Source organism: Erinaceus europaeus, chromosome 10, assembly GCF_950295315.1.
Source record: "Erinaceus europaeus chromosome 10, mEriEur2.1, whole genome shotgun sequence".
NCBI lineage: Eukaryota > Metazoa > Chordata > Mammalia > Eulipotyphla > Erinaceidae > Erinaceus > Erinaceus europaeus.
In genome coordinates, this window is record NC_080171.1 from 102,514,716 (window position 1) to 102,530,071 (window position 15,356).

The 15,356-nt window shown below is 43.3% G+C and overlaps 1 protein-coding gene and 1 non-coding gene across 2 annotated transcripts in view; both read left to right on the top strand.

The window, feature by feature from the left end:
• The window catches only part of GPR107 (G protein-coupled receptor 107), a 352,434-nt gene that overhangs the window by 202,929 nt on the left and 134,149 nt on the right, over positions 1-15,356 (top strand). The window lies entirely within an intron of this gene.
• LOC132541019 (U6 spliceosomal RNA) lies at positions 13,090-13,196 on the top strand. Its single transcript, XR_009552214.1, has one exon. It is a non-coding gene; the product is annotated as a U6 spliceosomal RNA (small nuclear RNA).

Below are 15,356 nucleotides of genomic sequence, written 5' to 3' on the forward strand. Positions count from 1 at the left end.
CCCCTCACTCTTTTTTTTATCTCATGTTACTATATGAATAAATCTATCCATTTATTCATTTTTTTTGGATAGAAACAGAGAAATTGAGAGGGGCGGGAGAGGTAGAGCAAGACAGAGAGAGAGACGGCTGTAGCACTCTGTTTTCACTGCTTGTAAAGCTTCCCCCTGCAGGTGGAGATCAGGGACTTGAACCCGGGTCCTTAGTGGTAATGTGTACTCTTAGCCAGGTGCACCACCACTAGGACCCTGGATAATCTTTTGTCTTTCCTTCTCCATCTGTCTCTATCTGAACTTTAAAGCAACACATACACACACACACACACACACACACACACACACACTCACACTCAGAGCAGTGAAAACATTTAATGTGAGGTTCTAGCACCGATTTCCCCATCCCCACAACCTTTACACACAAAAAAGCACATGGACGAAAAAGCACATGGAAGAGCAGTGGGGCAGATTGTTTTGGGCCATTCTGGTCACCGAAAGGAATTGGGGAGTCAGCTCTACGCTTTGAGAACAGTGAAACTGCGCTGACAGTGTTTGTGGCCTTCCTGTGCCCATTTCCTCTCATCTAAGATTTCACTTTATCATAGAGCTGGGAAGGCTAAAAACAAACAAAACAAAACGGCGTCTCGGGGGTTGGGCGGTGGCGCTGTGGATTAAGCACACATGATTCCAAGCGCAAAGACTGGCATAAGGAGCTGGGGGCTACAACCAGGATTCCTACCTGCAGGGGAGTCACTTCACAGCGGTGAAGCAGGTCTGCAGGTGTCTATCTTCTCTTCCCCCCTCTGTCTTCCCTTCCCCTCTCCATTTCTTTCTGTCCTATCCAACAACGATGACATCAATAACCACAAGAACGATAAAACAATAAGGGCAACAAAAGGGGAAAAAATACCCTCCAGGAGCAGTGGATTCGTGGTGCAGGCACCGAGCCCCAGCAATAAGCCTGGAGGGCAAAAAAAAAAAAAAAAAGCCGTCTCAGACTTGCTTGCACTGATGGTTCCACAAGTAAGAGGGATTTGTAACAAGGAAAGCAACAGTAATAGTACCAACATGGTAGAGTTACTAAAACATGTAATGAGTGAATACAGTGTAAAGTGAGTACTACACTGGCACCTTGCTGGTCGGCAGCTAATGCACAGTGTCTTACTGATAAATTAAACAACAACAGCAATGTCTCAACACAAGGCAAGGGGTAGGCGGTAGCGCAGCGGGTTAAACGCAGGTGGTGCAGAGCACAAGGACCGGCGTAAGGATCCGGGTTGGAGCCCCCAGCTCCCTACCTGCAGGGCTGGTCGCTTCACAGGAGGTGAAGCAGGTCTGCAGGTGTCTATCTTTCTCTCATCCTCTTTGTCTCCCCTCCTCTCTTGATTACTCTCTGTCCTATCCAACAACAACAACAGAAATGACAACAACAATAATAACAACACCCCCCACAGGACCTTGCCCTCAACTTGGATCAACAACAGTAGAGAATGTTCCATCCTCTCTTCAGAGGATGGACAACATACTCTGTGCTACACATGAGGAAGATGGGTGGATATTGGGGCAGCTTGGAATGTTCCTACTCATGACCACAGAATGTGAGCTCAGATCTACAGGGATGCAGAGATCACATAGGCTCCTAAGCTGAATGTAGGACCCAGACCAAGTCAAATTGATGGGGTTTACAGTCAACAATATTTATACCCCTTTCCCATATTAGGATATTATAATATTTCCCATATTAGGGAGCTACTCTCTTCCCTGATCCAGCTTTCTGTTCCTTTTCCAGTCATGACATCATCTCCCCAGATAATAACTTGGATCCACCTGCATATCAGATTTCAGGTGCAGGGAAAAAAAATTAGTGTAGCCACAGACCCTTTGGAATATAACTAAAATATGCCTACTAGCTATCCACAAAATGGAGGAACACCCCCCCCCAACTCTTCATCTGCACTATTCCAGCCTTTATGTCCATGATTGTTCAACAATTTGTTTGGCTTTGTATGCTAACTCTCTTTTCAGCCACCAGATTCCAGATGCTACCGTGATGCCGACCAGACTTCCCTGGACAGATGACCCCATCAGTGTGTCCTGGAGCTCTGCTTCCCTAGAGCCCCACCCTATTAGGGAAAGAGAGAGGCAGGCTGGGAGTATGGATCGACCAGTCAACGTCTATGTTCAGTAGGGAAGCAATAACAGAAGCCAGACCTTCCACCTTCTGCATCCCACAATGGCCTTGGGTCCATACTCCCAGAGGAATAAAGAATAGGAAAGCTATCAGGGGAGGGGATGGGATATGGAGATCTGGTGGTGGGAATTGTGTAGAGTTGTACCCCTCTTATCCTATGGTTTTGTCAGTGTTTCCTTTTAATAAATAATAAAATAAAATAAAACAAAACAATAACAGCAAAAAAGGTTAACAACAAGGGCAACAAAATGGGAAAAATGGCCTCCAGGAGCAATGTGTTTGCAGTACAGACACTGAGCTCCAGAAATAACCCTGGAGGCAAAAATTTAAATAAATAAATAAATAACACAAGGCAAATGATTAACATGTGGATCATAAAAGAATAGGTAAAACCATCTTTAACACCATCTTCCTTCCCCACTCTCTGCTCACCCATTAGTCACAGTGTGAGCCAAGTGACAATGACACAGCCCTGAGTCACAAAGTCCTGGTGTTCCAGGGATGTAAGGCAGGGCCATGGAGAACCCCTAGCTCAAGAGAAGGACCACATTTTAGAAATTCCTCAAAGCGCCACACAAGTAGAAAGAATTTTACTGGGTTATTTTGTACAGGTGATAATGGTTCATCCTATTTTATTATTCATATAAAATGGACTAGCTCTGCCCCTTTTATTTAAAAGTCACTAGTAAAGATTTGTTAATATGGCACAAAGCGCAAGGACTGGCATAAGGATCCCAGTTCGAGCCTCCGGCTCCCCACCTGCAGAGGAGTCACTACACAAGCGGTGAAGCAGGTCTGCAGGCGTCTTTCTCTCCCCCTCTCTGTCTTCCCCTCCTCTCTCCACTCTTCTCTGTCCTGTCCAACACGACACCAATAATAGCTACAACAATAAAACAAGGGCAACCAAAGTGAATAAATAAATATCATAAATAAATAAAGCCAGCTGGGTTATGAGGTTTCTTTAAAAAAAAAAAAAAAAAAAGATTGTTAATACGGGAAAGATAGCAGAATGGCTATGTAAAAGACTTTGTTGCCTGAGACTCCAAGGTCCCAAATTCAGTCCCAGGCACAGCCATAAGCCAAAACAGAGCAGTGCTCTAGCAAATAAATAAATAAACTTTTAACATTCATTTGAAACAAACATCCTGTATTCAGAGTTCCCAGTCTCTTGGGTGTAGATTATTTATGTAACAAATAGCAATTAAAAGACTTCCAGTGGCCCTTTTATGTAGAAGCATTTTAATTTATTTTGCCAGGCTGGGACTTTGTGCATGCACAATTACACTGCTCCCAGTGAAAAGCATGTTGTTGTTGTTGTTTTTCTTTCTCAGATAGAGAGACAGAGATACCACAGCACTAGATCTTCCCCCAGTGCTGCCATGGCACTCTCATGTGGTGTCAGGGCTCAAACTTGAGCTCAGCTCATGGCAAGGTATGCATCCTACCCAGCAAGCAATTCCTCCAGTCTTTTTTATACACTTCACTTCTTAAGTCTCACCTACCTATCCTGTGAGGTCAACACAGTTAATAGGCCCTGGTTTAAGATGGATCAAAGGAGAGGCCAGGCAGTGGTGCATCCAGACAATGGGCAAGAATGCACACTGGGGTTGGGGTGGGAGCTTCATGACATTTAAAGCAGGGATGCAGGTGCTCTTTGTCTTTCTCCCTCCTCTCTCAATTTCTCTCTGTCTTATCAAATAAAAAAATAAACAAAACCCCTTTTTAAGATGCATAAAAAGTTAAAGAGTTGGTCTGTGACTATTTACTGGAAAAAATAGACTTGAACTCAAAGTTCCAGTGTGTATACTTAACCACCATCTACACCATTCTTTTTCTTTTTAAAAATACTTTATTTATTTATTAATGAGGGGGATAGAAGAGAAAGAACCAGACACCACTCTGGTACATGTGTTGCTTGGGACCGAACTCAGGACCTCATGCTTGTGAATCCAATGCTTTATCCACTGTGCCACTTCCAAGACCACTATGGTTTTTAGAAAAAGAGCCAACATCATCAGCTCCATGTGAAATGACAAGGGGATCTCTGGTCTTTCTCTCACCCTCACAGTATTTTTTTAAAAAAGGAAAAAGAGCAGCCAGGGAGCTAGCTCACTGGAAGCACACCCAGTTCATGTTCTGTTGTCTAGGTAAAGCAACTTATTTATTCATTCACCTACTGAAGGACATCGTGTTGCTTCTAAGTTTGGGCAATTGCAAGTAAAAAAACTCTAAACATTCCTGCCCTACCAAAGACAGCAGAGTTCTTACTAATACATCATATTGATGTTTTGTTTTGTTTTTTTTCCTCCAGGGTTATTGCTGGGCTCGGTGCCTGTACCATGAATCCACCACTCCTGGAGGCCATTTTCCCCCCTTTTGTTGCCTTTGTTGTTGTAGCCTCGTTGTGGTTATTATTATTGCCATTGTTGATGTAGTTCGTTGTTGGATAGGACAGAGAGAAATGGAGAGAGGAGGGGAAGACAGACAGGAGGAAAGAAAGATAGACACCTGCAGACCTGCTTCACCGCCTGTGAAGCAAATCCCCTGCAGGTGGGGAGCCGGGGGCTCGAACCGGGATCCTTATGCTGGTCCTTGCGCTTTGCGCCACATGCGCTTAACCCACTGCACCACCGCCCGACCCCCGTTTTTTGTGTTTTTATTAATCTGTGTTTTCATTAAAGTAAGCATTTGCCCCCCCCTTATGACTCCCTTTAAGGGAGAAATTTTAATTTTTTTAAAGATTTTTATTTATTTATTCATGAAGACAGGAGAGAGAGAAAGAACCAGACACCACCCTGGCACATGTGCTGCCGGCGACTGGCCTCTGTAGGGCTTTTCTGGGTGGTTTCTTTTTATATTTACTTATTTATTGCCCTTGTTTTATTGTTGTTGTTACTGATGTTGTTGGCTAGGACAGAGAGAAATGGAGAGAGGATGGGAAGACAGAGAGGGGGAGAGAAAGACAGACACCTGCAGACCTGCTTCACCCCCTGTGAAGCGACTCCCCTGCAGGTGGGGAGCCGGGGGCTTGAACCGGGATCCTTCCATGGTTCTTGGCTTTGCGCCACGTGCGCTTAACCCTCTGCACCACCACCCGACTCCCTTTAATTTCTTTTTAATTTTATTTATTTATTATTGGATAGAGACAGAGAGAAATTGAGAGAGGAGGATAAAGTAGAGAGGGAAAGAGACAGAGAGACACCTGCAGGCCTGTTTCGCCACTTGTGAGGCTTTTCCCTGCATGGGCTTAAACCTGGGTCCTTGCACACTGTGATGTATGAGCTTAACCTGGTGCGCCACCACTTGACCCCAAAAACTCTGAGTACACTGTTTAAACTTTTTATTTATTTATTTATTTATTTATTGCCTCCAGGGTTATTGCTGGGGCTAGGTGCCTGCACCATGAATTCACTGCTCCTGGAGGCCATCCCCCTCCCGCCCCCCTTTTTGTTGCCCTTGTTGTTTTATCATTGTTGTGGTTATTATTCTTGTCACTGATGTCATTGTTGTTGGAGGACAGAGAGAAATGGAGAGAGATGGGGAAGACAGAGAAGGGGAGAGAAAGACACCTGCAGACCTGCTTCACCGCTTGTGAAGTGACTCCCCTGTAGGTGGGGGAGCCAGGGGCTCAAAGCAGTATCTTTACACTGGTCCTTGAGCTTTGCGCTGTGTGTACTTAACCCGCTGAGCTATCGCCCAACCCAAGACCTTTAATTTTTATTGCTTCAGAGTTATTGTTAGGGCTCTGTGCCAGTACTTCAAATCCACTGCTTTGGGAGTCCAATTTTTCTGAGGGTTTTGTTTTATTTTTCCGTTTTTTGCTTTTATTTGACAGGACAGAGAAATTGAGGGGGGAGGGTGGGGAGAGGGAGAGGGAGACCTGCAGACCTGCTTGTGAAGGGAGACGGGTGCCATGCAGGTGGGGAGCACAGACTTGAACCCAGGTCCTCACGCAAGGTAGTGAGTGCGCTTAACTATGTGCACCACCACCTGACTCCCAGAATTTTAATTTTTTAATATTTAATTTATTTCACTAGACGATGGGGGGAAGACAGAGAATCCTGCACAGCACTTGGAGACATGCAGTGCCAGGGTTAAAACTCAGGCCTCAGGGGTCGGGCGGTGGCGCAGTGAGTTAAGTGCACGTGGCGCAAAGCGCAGGGACCGGTATAAGGATCCCGGTTCGAGCCCCCGGCTCCCCACCTGCAGGGGAGTCGCTTCACGGGCGGTGAAGCAGGTCTGCAGGTGTCTATCTTTCTCTCCCCTCTCTCTCTGTCTTCCCCTCCTCTCTCCATTTCTCTCTGTCCTATCCAACAACAAAGCAACGTCAACAATGGCAATAATAACCGCAACGAGGCTGCAACAACTAGGGCAACAAAAGGGGAAAAATGGCCTCCAGGAGCGGTGGATTCATGGTGCAGGCACCGAGCCCAGCAATAACCCTGGAGGGGAAGAAAAAAAAAAAAAAAACCTCAGGCCTCCAGGCCGGGCTGTATTGCACCTGGTTGAGCACACGTTACAATGCGCAAGGACCTGGGTTTGAGCCCCCGGCCCCCTCCTACAGGGGAAAAGCTTTGCGAGTGGTGAAGCAGGGCTGCTGGTGTCTCTCTTTCTCCTTCTCTATTTCCCCTACCCTTTCAATTTCTACCTGCCTCTATCCAATAAATTTAAAAGATAATTTTAAAAAAGGAAGGGCTGTAGTACTTCCAGTTAAGCACACATAGCACAAAGCCAAGGACTGCGCAAGGTCATGGTTCAAGCCCCTGGTTCCCCACCTGCAAGGGGGTCGCTTCACAAGCAGTGAAGCAGATCTGCAGGTGTCTGTCTTTCTCTCCCTCTCTCTGTCTTCCTCTCCTCTCTCTGTCAAATCCAGCAACAATAATAACAAACAACAACAAAATAGAAAAAAAAATGACCTCCAGGAGCAGTGGAATGATTCGTTGGTTTTTTTTTTTTTTTTTTTTTTTGCTTCCTCCAGTGCTGTGGTACTAGCAATGTGGTGCCAGAACTTGAGCCTCGGTAGAACACATGGCAAGACTCTATCTTGTGAGCTATCTTCCAGCCTCTTTAACTGATATTTTACTTTCTTTCTTCTTAAAAAGTTTTTTTTTTAATATGTATATATTGGAGTCGGGCGGTGATGCAGCAGGTTAAGTGCAGGTGGCACAAAGCGCAAGAACCAGCATAAGGATCCTGGTTCCAGCCCCCAGCTCCCCGCTTGCAGGGGAGTCGCTTCACAGGCGGTGAAGCAGGTCTGCAGGTGTCTGTCTTTCTCTCCCCCTCTCTGTCTTCCCCATCTCTCTCCATTTCTCTGTCCTATCCAACAATGATGATATCAGTAACAACAACAATAATAACTACAACAATAAAAGGGCAACAAAAGGAAATAAATATTTAAAATATATGTATATGTATATGTATATGTATATGTATATGTATATGTATATGTATATGTATATGTATATGTATATGTATATATTGATGAGAGAGGGGAGAGAAATGAGAGAAAGCTACAAAGAGGAAGACCACACAATACTACTCCTCTCTAGCTTACAGTGAATGGTACAGGGGACTGAGCCTGGGACTTTGGAACCACAGCATGAAAAGTTTCTCTCCATTCCTTTCTTCTTTTCTTCCTTCCTTTCCTTTTATTTCTCTCCTTCTTTCCTTCCTCTTTTTTTTTTCTTCTTCCTCCTCCTCCCTCTTCCTTCTTTTTATCACCAGCACACTTCAGCTCTGGCTTATGGTGGTGTGTTGGTTTGAACCTAGGGCCTCAGAGTCTCAGACATGAAAGTCTGTTTGCATAACCATTATGCAATCTTCCCCAACCTGATATTTTACTTTCAAAAACAACTTCTTTTCTTATTCTTGGGAATATCTTCCCTATTTATTTATTTTGAAAAGCAATATTGATAACAAAACAAGTAAGGCACTATTTTCAAAGTACATTGACCACATGGAAAAGTCAGGATCTCCTCAAATCAAGTAAACTTGCTCTTGTATGGTTCTCTCAGTGCCATTATTGGACATTTATAAGAAATGCCAGTGAACAAAATGAACATGAAGTCTTTTTTTTTTTTTTAGAATGATGAATAATTTAATGTGTGGTGAGCTGTAAGCCTGCTTTGTAAAGACAGCATTAACCAACAAGACAACGTTAACCTCTCTGAAGAAGTCTCTTGAAGTTTCCTAGACAGAGCTGACTCCTCTAAATGTAGTCGCATGGCATTCATTTGCTTTTCTTTCATGGCATGTATCAGAGCACACACTCACATTTATCTAGGTAGGTTGCTTATAAATTTGATGTCTGCTACTGCTCACTCCTAGTCAAGATCTCAAGATGCCTGCCTCCATGGGTGACCAACACTATATCGTTTCTTCTCCAAAACAGAAGATTCCGGGTGCATCTGGGTGACAAGTCCAGCAGATGGAGACTTGTCTCAAGTGGCCTCCCCCAGGGCTCTGTTCTGGCTCCTACGCTATTTAATATTTACATCAATGACCTCCCAGAAACTTCTTCAAGGAAGTTCATCTACGCCGATGACATCTGCTGTGCAACTCAGGCATCCAAGTTCGACATCCTCGAAGAAACACTCACGAAAGACATGTCTCTGATATCTGATTACTGTAAAAAATGGCGACTAATCCCTAGCACTGCAAAAACAGTATCATCTGTTTTCCATCTACACCATGCCTCGGCCTCGCGTGAGCTTAATGTGCAGCTTGACGATACGAGAATCCGGCATGAAGCCCAGCCAGTCTATCTTGGCGTTACTCTTGATTGCACTCTGTCATTTCACGAACATCTCATAAAAACTGCAGCAAAGATGGGCGCGAGGAATCACATCATTGCAAGACTGGCCAGCTCCTCATGGGGCGCGAGCGCTTCCACACTACGATCATCCTCTCTGGCATTATGCTATTCCACTGCAGAATACTGTGCCCCAGTCTGGTTCCGTAGCCCCCATGTCCACTTGGTCGATTCCAAATTATATTCCTCCATGAGGATCATTTCTGGAACCATCCGTTCCACCCCGGTTCCATGGCTGCCAGTTCTTAGCAACATCGCCCCGCCAGATATTCGTCGGGATGCGGCATCATCTAAGTTCATTTCCCACGTCTACGCTCGACCGGACCTGCCAATATACGCGGATATCTTCGTCCACCCTGTCCAACGCTTGACATCTCGTCACCCAATCTGGTCCCCTACGCCTACACTGAACTTCTCTGTTCCAGACTCTTGGAAACAGAGCTGGCAGTCAGCTGAGGTAAAGAACAAACACCTCATCACAGACCCCTGCAAGCGTCAACCCGGCTTTGACCTAGCACGTTATGATTGGGCCCTCCTCAATCGCTATCGAACAGGCCATGGCCGGTGCGCCGCTATGTTCCATCGCTGGGGAGCCAGAGACGACCCGAACTGCCCCTGCAGCTCCAGACAGACTATGACCCACATAGTCAGCGACTGCCACCTCTCCAGATTCAAAGGAGGTCTCGAAACTTTACATCAGGCTCAACCTGATGCTGTTGACTGGCTACGGAAGAAGGGCAAACGCTAGAAGAAGAAACTGCTCAGTGAGCAGTTCCACCCCCTGTCCCAAGAACATAACAGAAAGAAGAATTTTTATGATTAAAGTACTATTCTCGGGGGTCGGGCAGTAGTGCAGCAGGTTAAGTGCACATGACACGAAGCACAAGGATGCCCCGGCTCCCCACCTGCAGGGGAGTCGATTCACAGGCGGTGAAGCAGGTCTGCAGGTGGCTATCTTTCTCTCCCCCTCTCTGTCTTCCCCTCCTCACTCCATTTCTCTCTGTCCTATCCAACAGCAATGACATCAATAACAATAATAATAATAACCATAGCAAAGATAAAAAAAAAAAAAGGCAACAAAAGGGAAAAAAAAGCCTCCAGGAGCAGTGGATTCGTGGCACAGGCACTGAGCCCAGCAATAACCCTGGAGGAGAAGAAAAAAAAAGCACTAATTCTCCTAATAGCTAGTGGCCACGCAGGTGGCTCAGCAGCTCAAGTGCAGAGTGCAGGACTTGCATATGTGTGACCCCCAGGTTTGGTCTATGGCACCACATAAGCCATAAAAGTAAGTTTTTTTAAATACATCTAGGGTGGCCAGGTGGTGGTGCACCCAGTTAAGGGCATACGTCACCATGCTCCAGGACCAGGTTCAGTCTCTGCTCTTCACCTGCAGGTGGGGAGCTTCACAAATAGTGAAGCAGGGCTGCTCTTTTCTTTTTCTCTCTCCATTTCTTATTTTTCCCCCTCCTCTCTCAATTTCTATCAGTTATATCAAATATAAGAAAAAAGAAAAAAAGGAAAGCATGACAATTAGAAATGGTGGGTTTGCCATTCCTAGTGGCAAATCAAGCCCCATCAAGAACTGTGGTGGCAAAAAAGAAAGAAAGAGAGAGAGAGGAAGAAAGAAAGAAAGAAAGAAAGAAAGAAAGAAAGAAAGAAAGAAAGAAAGAAAGAAAATTGTCTAGGGTGGACCAGGCAGTTGCACACATATTGCCATATTCGAGGACCTGGGTTCAAGTCCCTATCTGCAGAGGGAAAGATTCATGAGTAATGGAGCAGTGCTGCAGGCCTCTCTCTCTCTCTCTACTTCTGTTTCTCTCTGTCTCTCTTGTCAAGCCCAAAAGTCCACTTTTATACAGAGCTACTACCACTTCCCAATGGCCAAAGAAGATGTTAGCACACAAGTTACCATGCATAAGGACCTGGGTTCAAACCCCAGTCCCCACATGTGGATGGAGGGAGGCGTCACAAATGGTGAAGTAGAGCTGCAGTTCCATCTCTCTCTCCAATTTCTATCTGTCCTATCAAATAAAAATAAGCAAATCATTTTTAAAATAATAAAATTATATTAAAATAATCTAATTATTCTATTTTCTCCAAACAAAAGCCAACATAAATCAGCCAATTTGACATTTTGAATTAAACTAGCAATTAGATTGTACTGGTTTCACGAAAAGTCTTTATGGGTTTAATAGTGATTCTGGATGAAGGAAAAGTTCACAGAGTGATTTAAGCAAATATTTCAGAATATCAATTTCATGATTTACTTTGCTATTTAAAAAAATCAATGGAGCTCAAAGGCTCCATCTGGAGCAAAAATATGCCATACAGGGCCAAATTTGATAATAATTAACTGGAAAAAAAAAAAAAACAATACTACCTCCGCTTGCTTTGTTTTTGGAGTGATGGTTGGCCAAGGAGAAAGCTCAGATTTTTCAAGTGGTAAAATTTGCAAAGTTGATTTTTTTTCTTTTCTTTTTTTTTTAATTATACTTATTTATTTTCCCTTTTGTTGCCCTTGTTGTTTTATTGTTGTAGTTAAGACACGATTTTTTTTTTTCTATAAGCAGTAAATCATGTTCAGAAGACCCCAATGGACTAAAGACAAAATAGAAAAGGTTGCAGGACCTTGAAAGCTGCCCAGATGATCTGCCTTTTAGGAAACAGAACCATGTACAATCACATTTCTCACTGTGATTACTACGAGGGCAATTCCCTGTGGGTGTCAAACCCTAGCATGATAGAGATGGCATCAATAGCGAGGACTGCGTAGGAGACAATGTGCCTGCCATGTGTTTATTTTTCACACCAGAGATATACATTAACATGATATTTGTAACTTAATCAAGTCACTTGAGGGTTTTTTTTCCTGACTTTCCTTGTGTTCCTTTTCCCCTACTTCCTCTATTTCACTAAGTGTTGTCTAGTTTAGAACAACCTGGAAACTACTGAGTTACTTAAAGTATCCCACATTGAGATCATCTCAGGAGGTATCAAAAACCACTAGTAGGGATGGAGGCTGACTACACTACCTCATCAGAAACACAGTCCAATGCAAACTTTATTTTCATGCACTCAGTTCTGACTGTCTGAATAAATTCAGTTATACTAAATAATTTTTCAAAGTTGCATTTTCTCAAGTGGTAGGAAGATTTCTGTCCTTCCTCCTGCAGAACAACAAACATAAAAGACAACTTCACTATGTAAATGAATGAGTCAATGCAAAGTTGGATTTAGTACTAGCACTGAAACTGGCTAAATCACAATTAAACAGACACACAGAAGGGCCAGGTAGTGGCACATCTGGTTAAGTGTATATATTACAGTGCGCAAGGACCCAGGTTCAAGACCCGCCTGGAGGTGTGAAGCTTCACAAAGGGTGGAATAGTGCTGCAGGTGTCTCTTTCCCTCTCTTTCTTCCCCTTCTCTTTCAATTTTCCTCGGTTTCTATCCAAAATAAATTAATCAATAATATTTTTTAAAAAAACAGATTCCTACTTCCATTTAAGAAAATAATTTTTGGGGGTCCAGGAAGTGGCATACTGGTTAAGCACAAGGATCCCAGTTTGAGCCCCCAGTTCTCCATTTGCAGGGTGAAGCAGGCCTGCAGGTGTCTCTCTGTCTCTCTCCCACTCTATCTCCCTTTCCTCACTCAATTTCTCTCTGTCCTATCCAATAAAAATGAAAAATGGCCTCCAAGAGCAGTGGATTTGTAGTGCTAGCACCGAGCCCCAGCAATAACCCTAGAGATAATAATAATAAAAATAAAAATAATTTTTTCCCAAAACAACATCAAATCACTGGCTATTTTGTCAAAGTACTTCCGACAGAAGATAACGTAAAACTGAGGGCCAGCTCACCTGGATACTGCACCTGCTTTGCCATGTGCACAACACAGGTTCAAGCCCAGCTCCCAATACTCGAAGGAAGAAGCTTCAATGCTGTGGGATCTTTCACTCCCTTCCTACCTGAAAAATTTCAGCCTGGAGCAATGAAGTCAGGCCAATGACAACAATGACAACAACAAAAGTAAGATAACCCAAAATAAGTCTTTCAAAACAGGTGGGTTTTGAGGTAACGAAAACTTATTGTTGTGCTCACTTCAGCAGCACAAATACTAAAATTGGAACGATACAGAGAAGATTAGCATGGTCCCTGAGCAAGGATGGCACACAAATTCGTGAAGTGTTCCATATTTTTGTAAAGAAGAAGGAGAAGGAGAAGGAGAAGGAGAAAAAGAAAAAGAAAAGAAAACTTATTGTTGCAATTTCTAGAAATCTCAAACCTATGAGACTTAAGGATGGCTGTCAAGTCCCATATCTATCTTCTGTGGCACCTAACTCACAGCCTTGCACAACACATGTTTGTAGAAGTGAGTTACAACACTGGTAAATGGAAGAATGTGTATGACCAGTTTAACTATAGTGGCAAAAAAAAAAAAAAAAAAGTGGGGCCCCACACCTATGGACATCTAATCTCTGACAAAGGGGCCCAGACTATTACATGGGGAAAGCAGAGTCTCTTCAAAAAATGGTGTTGGGAACAATGGGTTGAAACATGCAGAAGAATGAAACTGAATCACTATTTCACCAAATACAAAAGTAAATTCCAAGTGGATCAAGGACTTGGATGTTAGACCACAAACTATCAAATACTTAGAGGAAAATATTGGCAGAACTCTTTTCCGCATAAATTTTAAAGACATTTTCAATGAAACGAATCCAATTACAAAGAAGACTAAGTCAAGTATAAACCTATGGGACTACATCAAATTAAAAAGCTTCTTCACAGCAAAAGAAACCACTACCCAAACCAAGAGACCCCTCACAGAATGGGAGAAGATCTTTACATGCCATACATCAGATAAGAGTTTAATAACCAACATATATAAAGAGCTTGCCAGACTCAACAATGAGACAGCAAATAACCCCATCCAAAAATCGGGGGAGGACTTGGACAGAATATTCACCACAGAAGAGATCCAAAAGGCCGAGAAACACATGAAAAAATGCTCCAAGTCTCTGATTGTCAGAGAAATGCAAATCAAGACAACAATGAGATACCACTTCACTCCTGTGAGAATGTCATACATCAGAAAAGGATGAACAGCAGCAAATGCTGGAGAGGGTGTGGGGTCAAAGGAACCCTTCTCCACTGCTGGTGGGAATGTCAATTGGTCCAACCTCTGTGGAGAACAGTCTGGAGAACTCTCAGAAGGCTAGACCTACCCTATGACCCTGCAATTCCTCTCCTGGGGATATATCCTAAGGAACCCAACACATCCATCCAAAAAGATCTGTGTACACATATGTTCTTGGCAGCACAATTTGTAATAGCCAAAACCTGGAAGCAACCCAGGTGTCCAACAGCAGATGAGTGGCTGAGTAAGTTGTGGTCTATATACACAATGGAATACTACTCAGCTGTAAAAAATGGTGACTTCACCGTTTTCAGCCAATCTTGGATGGACCTTGAAAAAACCATGTTGAGTGAAATATGTCAGAAACAGAAGGATGAATATGGGATGATCTCACTCTCAGGCAGAAGTTGGAAAACAAGATCAGAAAAGAAAACACAAGTAGAACCTGAAATGGAATTGGCGTATTGCACCAAAGTAAAAGACTCTGGGGTGGGGGTGGGTGGGTGGGGAAGAATACAGGTCCGTGAAGGATGATAAATGACATAGTGGAGGTTGTATTGTTAAATGGGAAACTGGGGGATGTTATGCATGTAGAAACTATTGTATTTACTGTTGAATATAAAACATTAATTCCCCAATAAAGAAATAAATTTTTTAAAAAGTTATTTTCGGTCACAAACTGTAATTACAGCGTGAGGTTTTTAAAAGTCAACTGTGGCTGCTTACTGTGAATTTCATTCTCTTCTAGTTTGGCTCATGTCTCCCATGTGCTTAAAGAAAACTACCATTAGCCAACTAGACTGAAAGCCACTAAATATTGCGTTTAGTAGGAAGTGGGACAACTGATTTGGTGGGAAATTAATTTGCAAAGAGAACAATTCCCAATAATATCTTTGAGTCTGATTTAATGTTGTGGGTGTATTCTTAAATAGCCCTAATATACCCTTCTAACCTGTTCTGCAACAAGAGTACTTAGGCAGACTTCAAACACAACACAGAAATCCTTTAATTACTCGGGAGAAAATTTATAGAACCCTTCTGAAGTGCTAAAGATCAATTGTTTTATGCAGTATTTACACTGACTTTTAAATATCCGCAAACCACCCAGCTTCCCAAATTGGCCCTTCATTGCCGAGGCACTTGGCGCCTGCCTACCTGTCTTCATTCTTTTTCTTTCATTTCGGTCAACATAAAATTCACAGAAAGTAAAATAAACTATT